This window comes from Heterodontus francisci, unplaced genomic scaffold (assembly GCF_036365525.1).
Source record: "Heterodontus francisci isolate sHetFra1 unplaced genomic scaffold, sHetFra1.hap1 HAP1_SCAFFOLD_843, whole genome shotgun sequence".
NCBI classification, from domain to species: Eukaryota; Metazoa; Chordata; class Chondrichthyes; order Heterodontiformes; family Heterodontidae; genus Heterodontus; species Heterodontus francisci.
In genome coordinates, this window is record NW_027142341.1 from 212,493 (window position 1) to 225,503 (window position 13,011).

Sequence of the window (13,011 nt, forward strand, 5' to 3'; positions counted from 1 at the left end):
TTAGTCTTCAAAAGGGAATTGGATAAATACTTGAAGGAGGGAAAGCTGCCGGGATCTGGGGGAAAGAGCTGCAGAGTGGAATTAACTGGATTGTTCTTTGAAAGAGCAGGTGCAAATTCACACAGACACACAGACACAGACATAGACACATACACAGACACACAGACAGACATGGACACACAGACATAGATACAAACACAGACGTAGACACACAGACACACACAGGCATAGATACACACACAGACATAGACACACAAACAGACATAGACACACACAGACATATACACACACACACACAGAGGCATAGATACACACACAGACATAGACACACAGACATAGACACATACAGACAGACACATACAGGCATAGACACACACAGACACCCAGATATAGACACACACAAACACACACACAGACACAGACATGCATACAGACATAGACACAGAGACACACAACGAACATAAACACAGGCACACAGACAGACATAGATGCGCACACAGCCATAGACACACACACAGACAGAGACACAAACAGACACAGACACACACAGACACACGGACATAGATACACACATACACACAAATAGACACACACGCACACACACACACACAGACACACTGACATAGGCACATGCTGTGAGTTTGTGTGAGTGTGCCTATGTCCATGTGTGTGTCTGTGTGCCTGTGACATACAATTATAGATGCACACACAAGGACACGCATGCAGTCACACTCACACAAACACAGAGACACACACACAGACTAAACAGAGACACACACACAGGCACACACATAGTCCTGCACAGACACAAACACACGCACACACACAGTCCTGCACAGAAACATACACACATGTTTACTCACACAGTGATCAGAAGCAGGAATTCTGGCTGATGTTCTCCGAATCCCACGCTCTGATCAGTTAATGATGATGCATGAACTCCAGAACCAATGATAACAATGGATAACCACTCCCATTTGAAAGGCACATGGCGACTACATTTTTGCTATTTGTGTTTTGGCATTTCAGAGCAGTGTGCACACATCAACACATATGACAACATTACGGAGTGCACTGCAAACTAATTACAATAAAACATTCAGAAAAACACAGCAGACCAGTCGGTGAAGAGGTATGACAGGGTCATGTCGTGGATATAACCTTGTCACCAGAGCATCATTCGATGCACTAATCCATTTGTGTGGAACCCGTACCCCAGTGAGAGTCAGTGTGTGTGGAACCCGTACCCCAGTTAGTCAGTGTGTGTGGAACCCATTTCCCAGTGAGAGTCAGTGTGTGTGGAACCCGTACCCCAGTGAGAGTCATTGTGTGTGGAACCCGTACCCCAGTGAGAGTCAGTGTGTGTGGAACCCGTACCCCAGTGAGAGTCAGTGTGTGTGGAACCCGTACCCCAGTGAGAGTCAGTGTGTGTGGAACCCGTACCCCAGTGAGAGTCTGTGTGTGTGGAACCCGTACCCCAGTGAGAGTCAGTGTGTGTGGAACCCATTTCCCAGTGAGAGTCAGTGTGTGTGGAACCCGTACCCCAGTGAGAGTCAGTGTGTGTGGAACCCGTACCCCAGTGAGAGTCAGTGTGTGTGGAACCCGTACCCCAGTGAGAGTCAGTGTGTGTGGAACCCGTACCCCAGTGAGAGTCAGTGTGTGTGGAACCCGTACCCCAGTGAGAGTCAGTGTGTGTGGAACCCGTACCCCAGTGAGAGTCAGTGTGTGTGGAACCCGTACCCCAGTGAGAGTCAGTGTGTGTGGAACCCATTTCCCAGTGAGAGTCAGTGTGTGTGGAACCCGTACCCCAGTGAGAGTCAGTGTGTGTGGAACCCGTACCCCAGAGAGAGTTAGTATGTGTGGAACCCGTACCCTCGTGAGAGTCAGTGTGTGTGGAACCCGTACCCCAGGGAGAGTCAGTGTGTGTGGAACCCGTACCCCAGTGAGAGTCAGTGTGTGTGGAACCCGTACCCCAGTGAGAGTCAGTGTGTGTGGAACCCGTACCCCAGTTAGTCAGTGTGTGTGGAACCCGTACCCCAGTGAGAGTCAGTGTGTGTGGAACCCATTTCCCAGTGAGAGTCAGTGTGTGTGGAACCCGTACCCCAGTGAGAGTCAGTGTGTGTGGAACCCGTACCCCAGCGAGAGTCAGTGTGTGTGGAACCCGTACCCCAGTGAGAGTCAGTGTGTGTGGAATCCTTACCCCAGTGAGAGTCAGTGTGTGTGGAACCCATTTCCCAGTGAGAGTCAGTGTGTGTGGAACCCGTACCCCAGTGAGAGTCAGTGTGTGTGGAACCCGTACCCCAGTGAGAGTCAGTGTGTGTGGAACCCGTACCCCAGTGAGAGTCAGTGTGTGTGGAACCCGTACCCCAGTGAGAGTCTGTGTGTGTGGAACCCGTACCCCAGTGAGAGTCAGTGTGTGTGGAACCCGTACCCCAGTGAGAGTCAGTGTGTGTGGAACCCGTACCCCAGTGAGAGTCAGTGTGTGTGGAACCCGTACCCCGGTGAGAGACAGTGTGTGTGGAACCCGTACCCCAGTGAGAGTCAGTGTGTGTGGAACCCGTACCCCAGTGAGAGTCAGTGTGTGTGGAACCCGTACCCCAGTGAGAGTCAGTGTGTGTGGAACCCGTACCCCAGTGAGAGTCAGTGTGTGTGGAACCCGTACCCCAGCGAGAGTCAGTGTGTGTGGAACCCGTACCCCAGTGAGAGTCAGTGTGTGTGGAACCCATTTCCCAGTGAGAGTCAGTGTGTGTGGAACCCGTACCCCAGTGAGAGTCAGTGTGTGTGGAACCCGTACCCCAGTGAGAGTCAGTGTGTGTGGAACCCGTACCCCAGTGAGAGTCAGTGTGTGTGGAACCCGTACCCCAGTGAGAGTCAGTGTGTGTGGAACCCGTACCCCAGTGAGAGTCAGTGTGTGTGGAACCCGTAACCCAGTGAGAGTCAGTGTGTGTGGAACCCGTACCCCAGTGAGAGTCAATGTGTGTGGAATCCTTACCCCAGTGAGAGTCAGTGTGTGTGGAACCCGTACCCCAGTGAGAGTCAGTGTGTGTGGAACCCGTACCCCAGTGAGAGTCAGTGTGTGTGGAACCCGTACCCCAGTGAGAGTCAGTGTGTGTGGAACCCGTACCCCAGTGAGAGTCAGTGTGTGTGGAACCCGTACCCCAGTGAGAGTCAGTGTGTGTGGAACCCGTACCCCGGTGAGAGACAGTGTGTGTGGAACCCGTACCCCAGTGAGAGTCAGTGTGTGTGGAACCCGTACCCCAGTGAGAGTCAGTGTGTGTGGAGCCCATACCCCAGTGAGAGTCAGTGTGTGTGGAACCCGTACCCCAGTGAGAGTCAGTGTGTGTGGAACCCGTACCCCAGTGAGAGTCAGTGTGTGTGGAACCCATTTCCCAGTGAGAGTCAGTGTGTGTGGAACCCGTACCCCAGTGAGAGTCAGTGTGTGTGGAACCCGTACCCCGGTGAGAGACAGTGTGTGTGGAACCCTTACCCCAGTGAGAGTCAGTGTGTGTGGAACCCGTACCCCAGTGAGAGTCAGTGTGTGTGGAACCCATTTCCCAGTGAGAGTCTGTGTGTGTGGAACCCGTACCCCGGTGAGAGACAGTGTGTGTGGAACCCGTACCCCAGTGAGAGTCAGTGTGTGTGGAACCCGTACCCCAGTGAGAATCAGTGTGTGTGGAACCCTTACCCCAGTGAGAGTCAGTGTGTGTGGAACCCGTACCCCAGTGAGAGTCAGTGTGTGTGGAACCCGTACCTCAGTGAGAGTCAGTGTGTGTGGAACCCATTTCCCAGTGAGAGTCAGTGTGTGTGGAACCCGTACCCCAGTGAGAGTCAGTGTGTGTGGAACCCGTACCCCGGTGAGAGACAGTGTGTGTGGAACCCGTACCCCAGTGAGAGTCAGTGTGTGTGGAACCCGTACCCCAGTGAGAGTCAGTGTGTGTGGAACCCGTACCCCAGTGAGAGTCAGTGTGTGTGGAACCCGTACCCCAGTGAGAGTCAGTGAGTGTGGAACCCATTTCCCAGTGAGAGTCAGTGTGTGTGGAACCCATTTCCCAGTGAGAGTCTGTGTGTGTGGAACCCGTACCCCAGTGAGAGTCAGTGAGTGTGGAACCCATTTCCCAGTGAGAGTCAGTGTGTGTGGAACCCATTTCCCAGTGAGAGTCAGTGTGTGTGGAACCCGTACCCCAGTGAGAGTCTGTGTGTGTGGAACCCGTACCCCAGTGAGAGTCTGTGTGTGTGGAACCCGTACCCCAGTGAGAGTCAGTGTGTGTGGAACCCGTACCCCAGTGAGAGTCAGTGTGTGTGGAACCCGTACCCCAGTGAGAGACAGTGTGTGTGGAACCCGTACCCCAGTGAGAGTCTGTGTGTGTGGAACCCGTACCCCAGTGAGAGTCTGTGTGTGTGGAACCCGTACCCCAGTGAGAGTCAGTGTGTGTGGAACCCGTACCCCGGTGAGAGACAGTGTGTGTGGAACCCGTACCCCAGTGAGAGTCTGTGTGTGTGGAACCCGTACCCCAGTGAGAGTCAGTGTGTGTGGAACCCGTACCCCAGTGAGAGTCAGTGTGTGTGGAACCCGTACCCCAGTGAGAGTCAGTGTGTGTGGAACCCGTACCCCGGTGAGAGACAGTGTGTGTGGAACCCGTACCCCAGTGAGAGTCAGTGTGTGTGGAACCCGTACCCCAGTGAGAGACAGTGTGTGAGGAACCCGTACCTCAGTGAGAGTCAGTGTGTGTGGAACCCGTACCCCAGTGAGAGTCAGTGTGTGTGGAACCCATTTCCCAGTGAGAGTCAGTGTGTGTGGAACCCGTACCCCAGTGAGAGTCAGTGTGTGTGGAACCCGTACCCCGGTGAGAGACAGTGTGTGTGGAACCCGTACCCCAGTGAGAGTCAGTGTGTGTGGAACCCGTACCCCAGTGAGAGTCAGTGTGTGGAATCCTTACCCCAGTGAGAGTCAGTGTGTGTGGAACCCGTACCCCAGTGAGAGTCAGTGTGTGTGGAACCCGTACCCCAGTGAGAGTCAGTGTGTGTGGAACCCGTACCTCAGTGAGAGTCAGTGTGTGTGGAACCCGTACCCCAGTGAGAGTCAGTGTGTGTGGAACCCATTTCCCAGTGAGAGTCAGTGTGTGTGGAACCCGTACCCCAGTGAGAGTCAGTGTGTGTGGAACCCGTACCCCAGTGAGAGTCAGTGTGTGTGGAACCCGTACCCCAGTGAGAGTCAGTGTGTGTGGAACCTGTACCCCAGTGAGAGTCAGTGTGTGTGGAACCCGTACCCCAGTGAGAGTCAGTGTGTGTGGAACCCGTACCCCAGTGAGAGTCAGTGTGTGTGGAACCCGTACCCCAGTGAGAGTCAGTGTGTGTGGAACCCGTACCCCAGTGAGAGTCAGTGTGTGTGGAACCCATTTCCCAGTGAGAGTCAGTGTGTGTGGAACCCGTACCCCGGTGAGAGACAGTGTGTGTGGAACCCGTACCCCAGTGAGAGTCAGTGTGTGTGGAACCCGTACCTCAGTGAGAGTCAGTGTGTGTGGAACCCGTACCTCAGTGAGAGTCAGTGTGTGTGGAACCCGTACCCCAGTGAGAGTCAGTGTGTGTGGAACCCGTACCCCAGTGAGAGTCAGTGTGTGTGGAACCCGTACCCCAGTGAGTGTCAGTGTGTGTGGAACCTGTACCCCAGTGAGAGTCAGTGTGTGTGGAACCCGTACCTCAGTGAGAGTCAGTGTGTGTGGAACCCGTACCTCAGTGAGAGTCAGTGTGTGTGGAACCTGTACCCCAGTGAGAGTCAGTGTGTGTGGAACCCGTACCCCAGTGAGAGTCAGTGTGTGTGGAACCCATTTCCCAGTGAGAGTCAGTGTGTGTGGAACCCGTACCCCAGTGAGAGTCAGTGTGTGTGGAACCCGTACCCCGGTGAGAGACAGTGTGTGTGGAACCTGTACCCCAGTGAGAGTCAGTGTGTGTGGAACCTGTACCCCAGTGAGAGTCAGTGTGTGTGGAACCCGTACCCCAGTGAGAGTCAGTGTGTGTGGAACCCATTTCCCAGTGAGAGTCAGTGTGTGTGGAACCCGTACCCCAGTGAGAGTCAGTGTGTGTGGAACCCGTACCCCGGTGAGAGACAGTGTGTGTGGAACCCGTACCCCAGTGAGAGTCAGTGTGTGTGGAACCCGTACCCCAGTGAGAGTCAGTGTGTGTGGAACCCGGACCCCAGTGAGAGTCAGTGTGTGTGGAACCCGTACCCCAGTGAGAGTCAGTGTGTGTGGAACCCGTACCCCAGTGACAGTCAGTGTGTGTGGAACCCGTACCCCAGTGAGAGTCAGTGTGTGTGGAACCCGTACCCCGGTGAGAGACAGTGTGTGTGGAACCCGTACCCCAGTGAGAGTCAGTGTGTGTGGAACCCGTACCCCAGTGAGAGTCAGTGTGTGTGGAACCCATTTCCCAGTGAGAGTCAGTGTGTGTGGAACCCGTACCTCAGTGAGAGTCAGTGTGTGTGGAATCCGTACCCCAGTGAGAGTCAGTGTGTGTGGAATCCGTACCCCAGTGAGAGTCAGTGTGTGTGGAACCCGTACCCCAGTGACAGTCAGTGTGTGTGGAACCCATACCCCAGGGAGAGTCAGTGTGTGTTGAACCCATACCCCAGTGAGAGTCAGTGTGTGTGGAACCCGTACCCCAGTGAGAGTCAGTGTGTGTGGAACCCGTACCCCAGTGACAGTCAGTGTGTGTGGAACCCATACCCCAGTGAGAGTCAGTGTGTGTGGAACCCGTACCCCGGTGAGAGACAGTGTGTGTGGAACCCGTACCCCAGTGAGAGTCAGTGTGTGTGGAACCCGTACCCCAGTGAGAGTCAGTGTGTGTGGAACCCATTTCCCAGTGAGAGTCAGTGTGTGTGGAACCCGTACCTCAGTGAGAGTCAGTGTGTGTGGAACCCATTTCCCAGTGAGAGTCAGTGTGTGTGGAACCCGTACCCCAGTGAGAGTCAGTGTGTGTGGAACCCGTACCTCAGTGAGAGTCAGTGTGTGTGGAACCCATTTCCCAGTGAGAGTCAGTGTGTGTGGAACCCATATCCCAGTGAGAGTCAGTGTGTGTGGAACCCGTACCCCAGTGAGAGTCAGTGTGTGTGGAACCCGTACCCCAGTGAGAGTCAGTGTGTGTGGAACCCGTACCCCAGTGAGAGTCAGTGTGTGTGGAACCCGTACCTCAGTGAGAGTCAGTGTGTGTGGAACCCGTACCTCAGTGAGAGTCAGTGTGTGTGGAACCCATATCCCAGTGAGAGTCAGTGTGTGTGGAACCCGTACCCCAGTGAGAGTCAGTGTGTGTGGAACCCGTACCCCAGTGAGAGTCAGTGTGTGTGGAACCCGTACCCCGGTGAGAGACAGTGTGTGTGGAACCCATTTCCCAGTGAGAGTCAGTGTGTGTGGAACCCGTACCCCGGTGAGAGACAGTGTGTGTGGAACCCGTACCCCAGTGAGAGTCAGTGTGTGTGGAACCCGTACCCCAGTGAGAGTCAGTGTGTGTGGAACCCGTAGCCCGGTGAGAGACAGTGTGTGTGGAACCCGTACCCCAGTGAGAGTCAGTGTGTGTGGAACCTGTACCCCGGTGAGAGACAGTGTGTGTGGAACCCGTACCCCAGTGAGAGTCAGTGTGTGTGGAACCTGTACCCCAGTGAGAGTCAGTGTGTGTGGAACCCGTACCCCGGTGAGAGACAGTGTGTGTGGAACCCGTACCCCAGTGAGAGTCAGTGTGTGTGGAACCCGTACCCCGGTGAGAGACAGTGTGTGTGGAACCCGTACCCCAGTGAGAGTCAGTGTGTGTGGAACCCGTACCCCAGTGAGAGACAGTGTGTGTGGAACCCGTACCCCAGTGAGAGTCAGTGTGTGTGGAACCCGTACCCCATTGAGAGTCAGTGTGTGTGGAACCCGTACCCCAGTGAGAGTCAGTGTGTGTGGAACCCGTACCCCATTGAGAGTCAGTGTGTGTGGAACCCGTACCCCAGTGAGAGTCAGTGTGTGTGGAACCCGTACCCCAGTGAGAGTCAGTGTGTGTGGAACCCGTACCCCAGTTAGTCAGTGTGTGTGGAACCCGTACCCCAGTGAGAGTCAGTGTGTGTGGAACCCGTACCCCAGTGAGAGTCAGTGTGTGTGGAACCCATTTCCCAGTGAGAGTCAGTGTGTGTGGAACCCATTTCCCAGTGAGAGTCAGTGTGTGTGGAACCCGTACCCCAGTGAGAGTCAGTGTGTGTGGAACCCGTACCCCAGTGAGAGACAGTGTGTGTGGAACCCGTACCCCAGTGAGAGTCAGTGTGTGTGGAACCCATTTCCCAGTGAGAGTCAGTGTGTGTGGAACCTGTACCCCAGTGAGAGTCAGTGTGTGTGGAACCCGTACCCCAGTGAGAGTCAGTGTGTGTGGAACCCGTACCCCAGTTAGTCAGTGTGTGTGGAACCCATTTCCCAGTGAGAGTCAGTGTGTGTGGAACCCGTACCCCAGTGAGAGTCAGTGTGTGTGGAACCCGTACCCCAGCGAGAGTCAGTGTGTGTGGAACCCGTACCCCAGTGAGAGTCAGTGTGTGTGGAACCCGTACCCCAGTGAGAGTCAGTGTGTGTGGAACCCGTACCCCAGTGAGAGTCAGTGTGTGTGGAACCCGTACCCCAGTGAGAGTCAGTGTGTGTGGAACCCGTACCCCAGTGAGAGTCAGTGTGTGTGGAACCCATTTCCCAGTGAGAGTCAGTGTGTGTGGAACCCGTACCCCAGTGAGAGTCAGTGTGTGTGGAACCCGTACCCCAGTGAGAGTCAGTGTGTGTGGAACCCGTACCCCGGTGAGAGACAGTGTGTGGAACCCGTACCCCAGTGAGAGTCAGTGTGTGTGGAACCCGTACCCCAGTGAGAGTCAGTGTGTGTGGAACCCGTACCCCAGTGAGAGTCAGTATGTGTGGAACCCGTACCCCAGTGAGAGTCAGTGTGTGTGGAACCCGTACCCCAGTGAGAATCAGTGTGTGTGGAACCCGTACCCCAGTGAGAGTCAGTGTGTGTGGAACCCGTACCCCAGTGAGAGTCAGTATGTGTGGAACCCGTACCCCAGTGAGAGTCAGTGTGTGTGGAACCCGTACCCCAGTGAGAATCAGTGTGTGTGGAACCCATACCCCAGTGAGAGTCAGTGTGTGTGGAACCCGTACCCCAGTGAGAGTCAGTGTGTGTGGAACCCGTACCCCGGTGAGAGTCAGTGTCTGTGGAGCCTGTGGCCTATGGAAATCTAACTGTCTTGTTTCATCCTCATTTCATCATTTTCTGTCGCTGTGTCTGTGTGTGGGTTGCTGTCTGGTCAAGATTTATTTCCGTTGAGACAGATAAATATGTTCCATTGACATATCAGATCTCAAGAGGCTACTTGACGAAGCAAGCATCATCAACACCACTCCAGTTATCTGAAAGAATATTTTATTTTCTTCCACATCTCTCTGTCTCTCCCCCTCTTTCTATCTCTCTGACTTTCTCCCTCTCTCTATCTCTCTGTCTCTCTCCCTCTCTCTATCTGTCTGTCTCTCTGTCTCTCTCCCTCTCTCTATCTCTGTCTGTCTCTCTCCCTCTCTCTATCTCTCTGTCTCTCTCTCTGTCTGTCTCTCTGTCTCTCTCCCTCTCTCTATCTCTGTCTGTCTCTCTCCCTCTCTCTGTCTCTCTCCCTCTCTCTATCTCTCTGTCCGTCTCTCCCCCTCTCGCTATCTCTCTGTCTGTCTCTCTCCCTCTCTCTATCTCTCTGTCCGTCTCTCCCCCTCTCTCTATCTCTCTGTCTGTCTCTCTGTCTCTCTCTCTGTCTTTCTGCCTGTCTCTCCCCCATCTCTCTTCCCTCCTTTCTCTCCACCCTGTTTCTCTCTCTCCCCCTCCAATGTTCTCTCTCGCCCTCACACTCTACTTCTGTCTCACTCTCCCCTCCCCTCTCTCTCTGTCTCTCTCTTTCTCTGTATCTCTCGCTCTTCTCCTCTTCACGGTCTCCCACTCTTTCTTTCACCCTTCTCTCACTCTCTGTCCCTGCTTTTTCTCTCTCTTTCGCTTTCTGCCTTCTCAGTACCTGAGTCTGCTCGGAGAGGGAGACAGAAAGAGCAGGACAGAGCAAGCATCAGCTTGTGGTGACTGCTTGCCACTCTGCGACACAATGTGGCCCTGGAAGCTGCAGGCTATTTGGCTATGGGGGGCTGCACCCTTGTCCCTCAAGATACAAGTAAGGCCTCCCTGTGAATTTAACAGACAGCTATTAATCGCCAGTGCAGTGAGCACTGTCGAGGGGAAAACCCGGTGGGTCATAAACTACCCACACAAGCTGGGAGGAGGAGGCTTGGGTTGTCACCATCTTTGTTGCAGGATGGGCTGAGAGGAACAGGGAGCCCTGTGGGGTAAATGAGGGGAGGTCAGGGTAATTCAGAGCAGTGCACTCTCTCCACCCCCAGCAACTCCACCCCCCTCAACCCCCTCGACCTCTCTTTGTTCCTTGCAGCCCTGTAACCTACCAGACGCAGACCCCAATTAAGTCGCACTGAATGTCAGAATTAAACTGCGACCTCACCCTCCTACACCCACCTCGCCCCTCTCCACCTACTCTCTTGTTCCTGGCTCAGAGGTAGAACCTGGGGGACCGGCTCAAACCACAACTTCCTGCCACTGAGCAGAATTTACGCTGACAGAAGCCTCAGCAAACAACATATCCTCCTCCTCTCTCCTCGCCAGCGCTCAGTATCTCGTCACTCTCCTTCCCTCTCTCTCTGCGTCACCCTCTCGCTCTCTCCCCGCACTCCCAGCCTCCCCGAAACAGAGACTGAAAGCTCCCCGGGCTTACCTCTGCCTGACTGCGGCTTCACAGCTCCCAGAAACACTTCATTTACGAGCAGCAGGAAGCAGAGACTCAGTGATGTTTTCCGCAGCTCTGGCTGTCCAAACTTCCTCTCAACACAGCTGCGTCACGTGGTGCACGCAACTGCTCTCTGCCGCTGTCGCCGTGTGCCAGTTTGGCGGGGCAAAGCAAAAGGCACAGCGGGCAGCTTGATCGCAGCCTCTCGACTAATAAATGGGACAATGGCGAGGGAGCTTTACTCTGCATCTAACCCCCCTGCTGTACCTGTCCTGGGAGTGTTTGATGGGGACAGTGTAGAGGGAGCTTTACTCTGGATCTAACCCCCGTACTGTACCTGTCCTGGGAGTGTTTGATGGGACAGTGTAGGGGGAGCTTTACTCTGTATCTGACCCCGTTTTTTTTCTCGTTTTTTTTCTTTTCTTTTTTTTTTCTTTGTAGAGGGAGCTTTACTCTGTATCTAACCCCCGTACTGTACCTGTCCTGGGAGTGTCTGATGGGGGACAGTGTACAGGGAGCTTTACTCTGTATCTAACCCCATTTTTTTTTTTTCATTTTTTTTCTTTTCTTTTTTTTTGTAGAGGGAGCTTTCCTCTGTATCTAACCCCCGTGCTGTACCTGTCCTGGGGAGTGTTTGATGGGGACAGTGTAGAGGGAGCTTTACTCTGTATCTAACCCCGTGCTGTACCTGTCCTGGGAGTGTTTGATGGGGGCAGTGTTGAGGGAGCTTTACTCTGTATCTAACCCCCGTTTTTTTTTTTTTTTCTTTTTTTTTCTTTTTTTTCTTTTTTTTCTTTTTATATCTAACCCATTTTAAAAAAAATTTTTGATGGGGGCAGTGTAGAGGGAGCTTCACTCTGTATCTAACCCAGTTTTTTTTTTTCTTTTTTTTTCTTTTTATATCTAACCCATTTTAAAATTTTTTTTTGATGGGGGCAGTGTAGAGGGAGCTTTAATCTGTATCTAACCCTGTTTTTTTTCCCCCGTTTTTTTTTCCTTTACAGTGTAGAGGGAGCTTTACTCTGTATCCACCCCCCGTGCCGTACCTGTCCTGGGAGTGTTTGATGGGAACAGTGTAGAAGGAGCTTTACTCTGTAACTAACCCCGTTTTTTTTCCCCGTTTTTTTTTTCCTTTACAGTGTAGAGGGAGCTTTACTCTGTATCTACCCCCCGTGCTGTACCTGTCCTGGGAGTGTTTGATGGAGACAGTGTAGAGGGAGCTTTACTCTGTATCTAACCCCGTTTTTTTTTCTTTTTTTTCTTTTTATATCTAACCCATTTTTAAATTTTTTTTTGATGGGGGCAGTGTAGAGGGAGCTTCACTCTGTATCTAACCCAGTTTTTTTTTTCTTTTTATATCTAACCCATTTTTAAATATTTTTTTGATGGGACAGTGTAGAGGGAGCTTTAATCTGTATCTAACCCCGTTTTTTTTCCCCCCGTTTTTTTTTCCTTTACAGTGTAGAGGGAGCTTTACTCTGTATCTACCCCCCCGTGCTGTACCTGTCCTGGGAGTGTTTGATGGGGGCAGTGTAGAGGGAGCTTTACTCTGTATCTAACCCCGTGCTGTAACTGTCCTGGGAGTGTTTGATGGGGGCAGTGAAGAGGGAGTTTTACTCTGTATCTAACCCCAGTGCCGTACCTGTCCTGGGAGTGTTTGATGGGGACAGTGTAGAGGGAGCTTTACTCTGTATCTAACCCCGTGCTGTACCTGTCCTGGGAGTGTTTGATGGGGGCAGTGTAGAGGGAGCTTTACTCTGTATCTAACCCCGTTTTTTTTTTAGGCAGCTTTACTCTGTATCTAACCCCCGTTTTTTTTTGTTTGTTTTTTTTTTCTTCTTTTTTCTTCAGGCTCGGCGCGTTGCAAGCGCGCTTCTTTGAAGAAGTGTCTGCTCTCTTGAGCTCCATCGATAGCGGCGAGTGCATCATCCTCGGGGGGGATTTTAACTGCACTCTCGAGGTGGGGGATCGCTCCGGTCCCCAACGCGGCCAAGCGTCGGTGGAGAGGTTGAGGGGACTGATCAGCTCCCTTAACTTGGCGGACATCTGGCGGGATCTCCATCCCGACTCCAGCGCCTTCACGTGGAGGTCTGGAGGAGGAGGGTCCCGAATCGACCGCCTCTACTTCACACAGGCATACGTCTCCCGTGTCTCGGCGGCCTCCATGCGGCTGGTGCCGTGCTTGGACCACC